Here is a 12,901-nt window from a genome sequence, read left to right as displayed (position 1 = left end):
TACTGCCTTTCACATATGTAGTTACTCACACATAAACCACTGAGACATTATTCACTCACCGACACAGCCATATGCGCACTGACTCAACCATACAGCCCCTCGTAGACACTCATGAACCCATACACCCACCAAATCACCCACTCACACATCCATGCAGGGAGTTACACCCCCCCACACACACACAGACACTCAAGCAACCATACAGGTACTCAGACAACCAAGCAATAACCCATATAGACACTCATGTAGCTAGTCACCAACCCGTTCAGCCACTTACACACCAACTGACAGACTGCTACAGACATTCACACAGATGAGTCATTCACCCATGCATTCACTAAAATACGTGTAATCACTCACTTATACAGTAAGACATGCACCCACAAAATCATCCATACACTCATACACCCACTCATTCTTCGAATACACCTTGGCGTATATATAGATAACATTCTGAAACTTTTCAGAAATACTCATTCACTGGATGATGTCATCAGTGATGTCATGTGAGATGTCATCAGTGATGTCACTGATCATGTCATGAGTGATGTAATATGTGACATCATCAGATGTGACATCATCAGCAGTGCATTGCGGGGGCGCAAGTTATAGTTAGCTCAACAAACTATAATGGCCGAATTTCTCTGGTTTTGTACGAGTGTAATGTCCAACTAACTATAACGTCCCTGAAACCTGTGGTTTTTTAAATGCTAATTTGTAACTATATCGTCCCTGAAACCTGAGGGATATATATATATATATATATATATATATCACATTTTCAACAGCAGTGCTCCAATAGGAACATTCAGGAGGACACAGTGGATTCCACAGCCATTCTATTGTTCCAAGCAGACACGTTTCAGTTAGAGTTCGCCTTTCTCAATGCTTGTCTCCACAGGGAGCATTGTTGTTGGAAATGTTAAATACGTGCAACCACTGGCACGCTAAAGGAGGCACCTGATCTGAAATGTGGTCGCTTTGTGGTGCTATGTGGCAGCCTGGATTGGGCACCGATTGTGCTGGGCTGAATTTATGCACCGAATCACAAGCAGGATGTGTTTTTATCCCACTTATTTATGATGCTGGCAGAATGGACGCATCTCCCCTGGGTGCTGGTAGGGGATTTTAATGTAGTCTTGGATGTTCTTTTGGACCTCACCCCACAAGATAGCAGGTGATGCGAGAACTGCGACTCTGGATGCTGGAGGCCCGGGCAGGGGCAGAGGGGAGAAGGCACAGAGCAGAGGTGTGGGAGAGCTGTAGTGACTCAGAGCAAGGAGCCTGTGAAACATCTGAGGAGGAAGTAGGTAGAGACAGGGGTGAGGTTTGCCGCTGCTGGGAGAGCAAAACACACAAGATGATGGACGGAATGTTGCACATTAGCAAAACATTCACCCTCAGTAACAGATCTGGGTTTAATCCATCGTTATTTTGCTCACCACGCCACCCCAGTTCAGACATGGCCATATGCAAATCAGTCTTGACCCTGTGCCTCATGGGAACAGTCCAGCCCGAACTGCCAAGCCATGTCTTCCCTGGACCGGAATCAAGCATCCTAGGACCGGTTTCGGGATTTCCCCCCTCTTCAGCCAGGATAGCTTGACTCCAGTGGCGTAGTGAGCACGGGACCCACGTCTGGGCATACCCTTCCCACATAGGCCGAACAGCAAAACACACAAGATGATGGACGGAATGTTGCACATTGGCAACACATTCACCCCCAGTCACAGATCTGGGTTTAATCCATCGTTATTTTGCTCACCACGTATGACATTGTTCTGCATTCTGTCCATCAATAGTTATTTTTGCATTTGTCACCCCGAGTGGGACGGGTGTGCTCAGACGTGAGTCCTGCGCTCTCCATGCCACTGGAATCAAGCTAACCTGGCTGAAGAGGGGTGAAACCCCGAAGCCAGTCCTAGGATGCTTGTTTCCAGTCCAGGGAGGACCTGGCCTGGCAGTTCGGGCTCGACTGTTCCCATGGGGCACAGGGTCAAGACTGATTTGCATATGGCTGGGTCCAAACTGGAATGGCATGGTGAGCAAAAAAACGATGGATTTAGGCCCAGATCTCTGTACTGGGGTGAATGTATGACATTGTTCTGCATTCTGTCCATCAATGGTTATTTATGCTGCTGGGAGAGAGCAGGGAATCTGAAAGAGACACGTTAGTGATAGATTCCTTACCTTAGAATATCCCCAGGCGTCAGACTGGATCTGGAAAGTTTTGCTAGCAGTACCCCTGCGCGTCAGTAGGTGGCGTCGTGCGGCTCCGCGTCCGTTGCTGGCGTCGTAAGCGCTGAGATGACGTCACGGAGACTACTTAGGCGCCACCTATGCGCGCTGACGCCGGTTCTTTCTTTTTCCGCCCCAGAAAGCGCAGATCCGGTTAGAGCACGTACCTTAGTCACTTTTTGACTACCCTTTTTGAGACTTTTGTCTCCTGTACAATTTTGGTTTCCTTGGTGCACGTAGGGATGACTGGATTTAGGCCTTGTGGGGCCTGCCGTCACAATATGTCGGTGGCGGACCCCCACGATGTCTGCCTCTACTGCCTGGAGACCGACCACGACTTCCGGACCTTTCGGGCCATGGCCCCGAAGGCCTTGAGGGAGCGGCACCGGAAGCTGCTGGAGGTCCGGCACTCGTCCCAGCGCCATTTCCGGTCCAGGGGCCATTCCAGGGAACGCTTGCGGGGCCGCAGTCGTCGTTCCTCTGGCTCCAAGTCTTCACCCTCGGATTCGGGTAAGAGACGACACAAAAAGAAGTCGAAGAAGCGTTTTCGCTCTCCGACATCCCCCCGTCGGTCCCCGAATGCGGATGAGGGGGACAGGGGTTCTGACCCGGGGGTCCCGCGGCCTACCCACCTTACCCGGGTCCGTCGGCGACTCCCGCACAGGTGCAAGAATTTCTTGCTACCATGGACTGCCTCTTTAGGCCTCGGGCTCCCGCCGGCGCGCCTTCGGGCCCCGCGGTCCCGTGTCCAGATCCTGTTGGGCCGCCGGCGGATCCAGCTTTGGCGTCACAGGATCCTGCGCCGTTGGCTCCGGCCATGGTGCCACAAGGTCCAGCGCTGCCGGCTCCGGCCGCAGCGCCACCCTCATCTCCGCCGCCGCAGTGGGTGCCATTTGTCCCGCCCTTGCCCAGGTTCCAGGACCATTTTGTTCCTACCTGGAATCTGCATTGGGACACGGGGCCAGCTCAGCCCCGGCCGGCGCCGTTCCCGGCGCCGTTTGTTCCTTCTCCGGCTCCTGCTCTGCCGCCGCGGTCTGTTCCCCATGCGGCGGAGGTGCAGGACGACTGGGAGGGATCTGAGGACCCTCTTGCCTGTCAGTGTGACTCCGAGCAGGACTGGGCGGACGACTTGGAGGATGCCGGTGACCTCGACATCTCCTCTGACCCGGGGTTTGCCTCTCCCCAGTCTACTATGGAGGAGGGCGCCTCCTACACGATGGTGCTCCATCGGGCAGCTGAGGTACTCAACCTTGATCTCCCTACAGTGGCCCTCAAAACTAATCTCCTCATTGAGGTGCTCCAGACGGCGTCCACTTCGTCGGAGCCCCTGCTGCCATTTAACGACGCCCTCACTGACGTCTTGCTGGGCACTTGGTCACGGCCAGCCACAGGGGCCCTTGTGGATAAGAATTTTGCCCGGCGTCACCGCCTGGCGCCTGGGACTCCGCTTTTCTGACCACTCATCCTACGCCTGAGAGCCTGGTCATCCAAGCCTCGACGTCACAGAGTGCATTTCCCACGGCTCTGCCGGATAAGGACTCTAAGAAGCTGGAGCAGTTCGGTAAGCGGTTGTTCTCTTCGGCCAGCTTGGGGCTGCGGTCGCTGAACACCGCTTGCCTATTGGGCCACTATTCCCACGCGGTGTCGGTGTGGGATACAGTTGCACAGGTCTTGCCTCAGTGTCCCGAAGAGACCCAAGCTGTGCTGTCCCAAGCTATTGCCGAGGGTAAGGATGCGGCTAAGTTCGCCATTCGGTGTGGTATGGACACCGCGGACTCCCTGGGTAGAGCGATTTCTACGACTGTGGCGCTTCATCGCCACGCCTGGCTGAGATCTACCGGGTTCTCGCCAGATGTTCAAAACCCGCTCATGGACATGCCCTTTGATGGCACAAGCCTGTTTGGCGATAAGGCCGATAGTGCACTGGAGCGTTTTAAGGACTCGCGGACCAGAGGCCTCTGGTGTCCGGCGGAGTCCTGACTCCATATCAACCTTTTGGAGCTTCAGGTGATCCGACTTGCACTGAAGGCATTCCTTCCCTCTGTCTGGGGAAGTGTGGTACAGGTGTTCACGGACAACACCACCGACATGTGGTATTGCAACAAGCAGGGCGGGGTGGGGTCCTGGACCCTATGTCAGGAGGCTCTGTGCCTCTGGACATGGCTGGAACATAAAGGCATCACCTTGGTGGTTCAACACCTGGCAGGTTCTCTGAACGCCAGGGCGGACCAACTCAGCCGCCAGTGCTTGATGGGTCACGAATGGCATCTGAACTCGGACGTGGTGCAAGGTCTCTTTCAGCAGTGGGGGAGAGCCTTGGTTAGATCTGTTCACCACCGAAGAGAACGCGCAATGTCATCAGTTCTGCACGTTGAAATTTCCAAGGCGGAACTCGCTTTGCGCGAGTGGAGTTGCGGTCTATTGTACGCCTTTCCGCCTATACCACTTCTGCCCAGAGTGCTGAAGAAGATTTGGCGCGACTGGGCCCAAGTCATCCTTGTGGCTCCAGATTGGGCACGGAGATACTGTTATCCCGAGCTCCGAAGCATGGCGATCGATCCCCCGATCCGACTGCCTCTTCTGGAAGATCTTCTGTCGCAGCAGCAGGGGACATTCCTCCACCCGAACCTGTCCAGCCTCCACCTCCATGCATGGAGATTGAGCGGCGACAGTTGACAGCTTTTGATCTTCCTCCTGAAGTCTGTGATTTCATTCTGGCCGCCAGGCGTCCCTCCACTAAAACGGTATACGACTGCAGGTGGAACATGTTTGTGGCATGGTGCACGGCTAAGGCTGTGGATCCCCTTTTTGCCCCTCTTTCCGAAGTCCTTCTGTTCCTTCTTTCTTTGGCCCAGCAGGGCTCTGCTCTGGGCACTGTCAAAGGTTATCTTTCTGCTATCTCCGCATTTTTACGGCTTCCAGATCAGCCTTCTCTTTTTAAGTCCCCGGTTGTTAACCGTTTCCTAAAGGGCATTACGCACACATTTCCTCCCGTGCTGTTCATAATGCCTCAATGGGACTTAAATCTTGTCTCGACCGATCTGATGTGCGCTCCCTTTGAGCCCCTTCATACCTGTCCTTTGCGTCTTCTCATTCTCAAGACGGCTTTCCTGGTAGCTATCACCTCTGCCAGAAGAGTGAGTGAGCTCCAGGCTCTTTCTTCCAAACCTCTTTTCCTTTCTGTTCATCCAAACAAGGTGGTTTTAAGGACCCGTCCTTCTTTTTTGCCGAAGGTTGTCACGCCCTTCCACATCGGGCAGACCATCACTTTGCCCACCTTCTTTCCGCCTCCGCATCCTTCGAAAGAGCGGCTCCACCATCTGGACCCAAAACGTGCACTCTCGTTCTACCTGCAGCGCACATGTCAGTTCCAGGTGGATGACCAGCTCTTTGTTGGCTACGTGGGCGCCAAAAGAGGGCGGGCTGTGCAAAAGCGGACCATCTCTCGGTGGGTCGTCCTCTGCATCAAGGCCGGTTACTCGTTGCTAAGAAGGAGCCTCCTGTGGGGCTGCATGCCCATTCCACCAGGTCCACAGTAGCCACTACTGCCTTGGGACGCAGCGTCCCCTTGCAGGACATTTGTCAGGCAGCTACGTGGGCTTCGCTGCACACGTTTACCAAGCATTACTGCCTTGACAGTCCGGTCCAGAGAGACGGCTTCTTTGGCCGTTCTGTTCTCCGTGACTTTCTGGTGTAATCTTTTCGCAGACCCACCACCGGGGTTGGTATTGCTGGGGTATCTATTCTAAGGTAAGGAATCTATCACTATCGTATCTCTTTCAGATGCACAAGTTACTACTTGTGTAACAATATATCTGTAAGAGACATTAGTTAGTGATAGATTCATTACCGCCCCACCCATGCTCCCCGTTCAGCGAACTGATTTCTAGGGTTAAGGTCATCCCCTTCAGGGCCCTAGTTTCTTGGCACCAGTGGTCAGTTTCTTGCATGGCTCTGCATTCCTGGCGCGGAAAGTCGTGTACAGAACTGACGTCAGCGTGCATGGGTGGTGCCTAAGTAGTCTCCGTGACGTCATCTCGGCGCTTACGATGCCAGCGACGTACGCGGAGCAGCAGGACGCCACCTACTGACGTGCAGGGGTACTGCTAGCAAAACTTTCCGGATCCAGTCTGACGCCTGGGGATATTCTAAGGTAAGGAATCTATCACTAACTAATGTCTCTTACAGCTATATTGTTACACAAGTAGTAAATTGTGCTACAGGAACTGTCAGTCAAGGGATTGACCCCCAAACTGCCAGCCTGAATGAAAGTAACAAAAAAGTTGCATTCTCCAAGTTGCTTCGATTTCTGTTCCTTTTCACAAGCACCCAATTCGTCTTGCTGAACTTTTGAAGACTGGAAAAAAAACGGCGTAATGTACCTGCTTCGATGAAATCTTGCTGCCGCTGGCTAAGTTCTTCACTAGCATGGTGAAGCGAATCGCTGGTCTTTTCTAGACAAGCTGTGCCCCACCACAGAACCTGTGATTTTTAGTGACTTCACTTGGTGGTTTAGGTCAGTAAGACGACATGAACCAAGCCAGTCGGGCTTTTTATGGCTTGATCCTTTGTGCGGGTGCTGGATCAAGAAAAAGGCCTGGCCTATATTTTGTATTCAGAGAAGTACAGAAGCGGGATTCAATGAATTCCAGCTTGGGAACGCTGTTCCCAGTAGATCCAGCTAACTTCGCCCTCTGATTAGCTTGTGTGCAATTGTACATTATGTGGATATCATGCCTAGTAGTAAATGGAACTTAAAGAATTATCCCAGGATGGCTCCTGGGAACCTGCCGATGACTGCCACAGCTTCCCATGCAAACTTCTGGCATGAGGAAATTACTCCAGGTGAAGGAAGAATCCTATGGAACTACGTTTCAAAATTTCTATAAACTTGACAAAATCATCAACACGTTAATGTATTCATACTGTACACAATAGTGTACGATTCGTAGATTCAGCATTTTTTTTATAAATCATGCACATGAGAACATCCTATTCGCCCAACTCTGAATGTGAGAACTGTCCATCCAAAGTGTGTATTTATGCATACATTGCTGCCATCAACTGTCACCGAGCTGCAATACAAGAACCGGAAGAAAGACAACTGGTATTTTTGCATATTACAGATTGTTGTTGTGTATGCAGTGAACGGATTTACTTCTAGGCTCTCCTGCTTTAGCGCACGTGAAAGGTGCTGTAACGAAGAGATGTTGAACTTGGACGCACAAGCCACAGCCATGGGGTTACAGAGTAATTACAAGGTATTCAAAGCGAGAGGGTGTCAGAGCAGTGTTCTGGAAGGCATTGCTAATGCAGCGTTTATACAGTCGGGTTGAACTGATGCCGTGTCATTGGACATAGATGGCAGTGTGGCGGGGCCTACTCTTTTCCCACCGGCTTGCCAGTACTTTTGCCCATATGCGCCCTCCTCTCTGAAAAGCATTTTGTTATCAACATGTATGATAGTGGCAAAAAACGTTCTTCCAATAGTAACTTTGGCTTACCTTTGGAAATCACTGAGTAAGTAAGTGGTCAGGGGAAAGTGACGCCTACTCATAGAAACATCTTTGGGATTTAAGCCCTTTATTTTGAAGAAATACCTTTCGAACGGTATCCGTGTCTGCATTTTTCAAACAAGGTATATTTGCATGGGCCTTTGCTCTGCCAGCGTCCCAGGGCGTGTATGGCTTGGAAGAGGGGTGAGATTCTCTCTCGCCTTCATGCTTGGCTTCATTTGGCTGATACGTGAGGATGAGCGCGTGAAGACGTGGCGTGTCTGGTCACGGTTGAGGTGGAGCGCGCCTTGGCAATGACGCGTGAACCGCGCGCCGCCAGTAAGTGGATGCATTGTTTGTTGGCACCATGGATCAAAGACTAAAGGCGACCTCGTACATTGACGATTTATTCCAGTGCTCTTAGAGGATGGGTCAGTTCTTATAACATCAAAAGGGTGAAAGGTAAAATCGTCTTTTCACCTGATCCCGGCAGTAGGTGGCAGTCTAATACAACAATCAAGCATTTGATGCTTACAGCAAACTTTTACTTTGTAAATATCTCCTTTGTTCCAGGACTTATTTTACCAAGATTGTTAGTTTTTGTGCTTTTTTTGTTTTGTTTGTTAAATCCTTTCCATGCACTCCGTGCAATAGTTTCTCAGCGTTTCTTACAACTTACCAACAGTTGTAGCTTCTCTGAGTGTATGTACACCAACCACAAATAATTCTCATTGGTCCCTTCCAGGCTTTTTATTGGTACAACGCCCGTTCACACAATTTATCAGGTAGCACAACCAAAATGCGGTATAATACTCTAGGAAGCAAACCGGATTAGCATTGCTAGTCTTTCGTATTCCATAGTCCTGTATCGTGTATTTCTGAACATTGTAGCACACAGTACTTGTGGTTTGTGTGCATGGAGAATTTAATTGTGTTTTGCACGCAGAAATGATCTTCCCGTCCACCTTCGCAACAAACGCGTACATCATTTGGTCATAGGCATGACTGCCTGCTGAGCAATAGTATGTACGCTTCCTGCAGACAGGATCCCACTTATGTTAATGAGTGCTAAAGCGAAACAAAGTACGAGGTTAAAGGTCACTGAAGTGTCGCCTCGCACCATTGTAACGAGGAGACTGCGCTAGTTTTATTTGGGTTGGGTGTAGTTAGGTTATTTTTGACTTTATGTTCTGCTAGTTTATTTCTTACGAAGGCTCTGGTTACAAGGGTCGGAACAGGCACGTATACGTCGTCTTTGTAGTTGACGTCTGTACCAGACCAAGCAAGAAGTGTTGGAAGCTTTTTTTTTTTTTTTTTACATTTTGGTTGTCCTTATGTTTTGTGGCTCTCTCCTCTAGATAGAGGAACGAATGGCAATGCGGTGCTATTGTTTCCTCTTACATTGTATGTAACTTTTCTGTGCCCTTACAGAAAGGGGCCAACCACGTGTCAATCAGTGCTGCCCAAATGAGTCGTTGATCAGTGGTGAGGCCATGCTTCTAAGACGTGAGTCCTATGCCCACTGACTGACTCAAGCTGCACCTATCAGAAGAAGGCCAGCACGGCCTAAACTGGCCCCTGCTGGAGTTCCAGTCCAAAGCCTGACCGCTCAGCCCGAGCTGTTTCAATTTGAAGACAAAGGATGTTGTTGTAGGTGTAAACCAGCAGTACAGCTGGGTTTCACCCACACGAATAGAACCCGACCCTCCTTGTAATCAGTGGAATCGGGGTCCAAAGGAGAAGTGAAGAGAGAATAAAAGACACAGCTGAATAACCACGTAGAGTCTCGATTTTGGAGCAATTCTCTGCAGTCTTGTTCGTGCGTTACCAGGATCGCAACGGGTTCCTTTCCCCTTCTACTGATACTTATGTTCTCAGTGCTTGAAATGGAAAAATAGAAGAGCAGGTACTTTGTACCAGAGTACCTGCTTGTTTCTCAGAATTGCCGGTACTCTCCGATTAAAAGTATTGCATTTCTCTTGAAGTGCCGTTACTCTCCCCCTCAAAATGAAAAAGTGTCAGTACTCCGTACCGGACAGTACAGGCCCATTTAAAGCACTGGTTCTATGTGAAGAAGACTTCAGACGTGTCTACTATGCCAAAGGCACGAGTTCCTCCATATTGTGTTGAATAAAACTAAATGACTGTCAGGCTTGTATTTAACTGAATCATTCGATAGGGGTATTTGTACTCATGCAAGCACCGAGCCTAGGTTTAGTTGTGTTTTTTGCCTCTTGCTCTCTAGTTCCCATTTTTCCACTCGCTCCCCAATGATCTTAGTCGTGCCTAGCTGCTAGCCTGTGTAATGTGTTGCTTTGATGGGTTCAGTTCTCTTTTACTTGTCCCATAGGAGGAGCACACAGCTCTGACACTTTGAGTCTCAGACAAGGCAAGAGGGTACATGATGACCTAAGCGCCCTCCCCGTGGCCTGCTGTGCAGTGGGAGGTGTGCAGCGAGCTGTGCAGAAGTCTGTGGGTACAAAAATGGACTTTAGCTAGCATTCCGCTCGGTCGGGCATTTATTCACTCCCAGTGGGACCTCACTGTATTTGAAATATTCACCACGCACTGCACTGCTGAGATGGCTTGAGGCAGGCGCGCCCACCCATTGGACTCAAAGGGCTTCAGCCCCCCCTTCCCCGTCGTGTGTGGCAGCCCGGGATGAGACAGCTTCCCGGGCACGCACTACCGCACCCGAGCACTTCACAAGTCTTTAAAAGACCATTCGCATGTTAATGAGGCCTCGCTGTTGTTTCAGCCCTTCTAAGAGCCCAGGTGTCTAAACGAATCCTTTTCACACTCAGTACAAATGACGCCGAATATCTGCTCTATGGTGGCAGTTGTGCACTAAAGGAAAACGGGAATGACAGCCAATAGTTTCTGTACAGAGCCCGACCGGAACCCCAAATAAGCCCTGACAAACATTTTCCAACCAGCCCCAGGCTGCGGGCGGTCAGAGGGGCACGGCTGCTCTGCCCTTCAGTGCTCCACTAATTATTAGAGGATCAGTTGAATGTAGCACTCTCTTGTTGAAATGGTGAGATACCAGCACTGTTGGAGGAGGGGCGCAAGTCCTCCCCCTCACCGTGCAACCTGTAGGCTCCACTGAATGTCCCTTACACCTGGAGTACACTCCTTCCCGGGGCTGGGCTTGCAGTGGTTGCGTCTAGCTTTTATCTGCCTTGGCGATCAGTCCCGGCGTGAGCCTGACTCGGGGAGATAAGAGGGCTCACAGATTTCACAAAGGCAGGCTTGTTTGCCAGGGCCGGCTTGTTATCAGCAGGGCGTGCTGACGTCTGAACGCATTGCAGGTTGACAGGCAACTGCCCCGCGCTCGCCTTGCAGACAGCCGTAAAGATGAGGCGACGGGGATTGGCTGGGAAAGAGCGGGACTCCGAAAGCCTGATTGGGCGCGAGGTGTTTCAGAAACTGGCAGGCGGCAAAGAGCTGCATGAAGCGGGAAGATAAGGGAGGCAAGCAGCCAATCACTTGGCTGGAAGTCTGCATGTGCAGTGGAAAGGACGGAGCCTTGAGCCATTCATCTTGGAGACTGCTTTGATTTTTATTTGGCTCCTTAGTGCCTTTTTTTCTTTTCTTTTTTCTTCCTGTCTTCCTTTCAACCGTCATTTCTAACCTGCATCACAGATCCACGTTTCTGAGGTGCACAAGAATCCTTATGCAAAGTGTCCTTATTTGTAAAAGGCCTCATTGTGCAGCACTCGGACACTTGAGGTTGCCTGGGCCATTCTTCTGACACACTCTGCAGAAGTTTCCACCCCCACTGACAAACTATATGTGCATGATAGGTCACCTTGGTACTACAATGGCGCGAGGTGTCCACGATCTTTCTCAAGACAAATTCTTAAAGATTGTCTACACTTAGACGACATGTCAAAGATCCCCTGGTTCTATGACATAAAAAAGGCTTTTTAAAAATCTGGGAGTTCCTGAATGTTTTACTAATCCAGAATCTATAAAGCTACAACTCAAAGATTTTTTAAATTTTTATCTTTGCAGCAAGGAAAGGCTATATCATGTCCAAAATATACAGTAGTCTTAATGTATTCCCATTTAATTACTACTCATAACTTATATTATTTGGTTGTTGTCTTTCTTGTCTGCAATCCACAATGCAGATTTTATTTTACACGATTACGCTTAAGCACCTGCACTTTTTTTTTAAATTAGATTTTACAGTGCAGGGTGGGTGGTTTATGAATTTGCCAAATGCCCCCTGTGGCAATGTGTCTCCCCAGAGTACTATGCACTTTATATAGCTTTGCACTTTATACAGCGCACTACACAAGTAATTTCACATGCCACTGCAAGAAGAAATCACAAGGTAGGCTTACAATACCTACAGCGTCTCGAGTCCCTGGAACTTCGTTTTGCCATGACTCAATTTATTTGTGAGGCCTTAGCAGTTAGGAAAAGATATGAAAGTCTAATATGATCATGTTTTATTGATTCATTTTGTTCTTTTTATTCGTTCATGATATCAGTCTCATGAGCAGCAGGGATTAACTAAATTAATTTTCATGTCATTCTATCTGAGACCTGATCTGATGCAATGTTTTGCAATGTTGTATTTTTAGTGTTTTAATGTATATCTTGTCGCGTTTTTCAAAATGTCCTACGGTTCTAAACTTTTGTGGTACTGTTGCCGTATAAAGTTGATGATCATGATGCATAACCATGTCTTTAGTCCCTAGTTTTCTTTTTAGTACAATGCCTTATGAAGAAGCACTTTAAATATAGTTAACCCCAGTAAGTTCTAGAACTTTCTGGTTTATTTTTTTCAGTTTAACGGTCCTGCATTTCAAATTTGTAAATAAAAAACCGTAGTCTAATGTATATTGAAGTTAGTGTGCGTTTACCTGTCCCGTTATGTGCCTAAACCTGAAGTTACAACAACCCGCGCTACAAGTGTACCAAGAGAGTCGCTTGGTTATAAAGTTGGACTATTGTAATACCTGCGGCCCTGGCTGGCCATGGTAAACACAAGTACTCACCAGGGATACTTCCCATTAATCACTGAATTCCTCAGGAGCTGGAGAAAGGACCTGGTGTGACACTGTTAACAAACCGCCTTAAGAATGTTAAATGTGTTGCACTTTTGACTCCCAGATTAGACTGATTGTGGGTGAATACGAAAGTGGCATTCACTC

General features: G+C 49.2%; 1 protein-coding gene across 2 annotated transcripts in view; it reads left to right on the top strand.

Annotated features, from left to right (window-relative positions):
* The window catches only part of INO80 (INO80 complex ATPase subunit), a 670,892-nt gene that overhangs the window by 437,859 nt on the left and 220,132 nt on the right, over nt 1-12,901 (top strand). The window lies entirely within an intron of this gene.

Source organism: Triturus cristatus, chromosome 9, assembly GCF_964204655.1.
Source record: "Triturus cristatus chromosome 9, aTriCri1.1, whole genome shotgun sequence".
Classification (NCBI taxonomy): Eukaryota; Metazoa; Chordata; class Amphibia; order Caudata; family Salamandridae; genus Triturus; species Triturus cristatus.
Note: the sequence above shows the minus strand (reverse complement) of the source record. Positions and strands in the feature narration are given on the sequence as shown.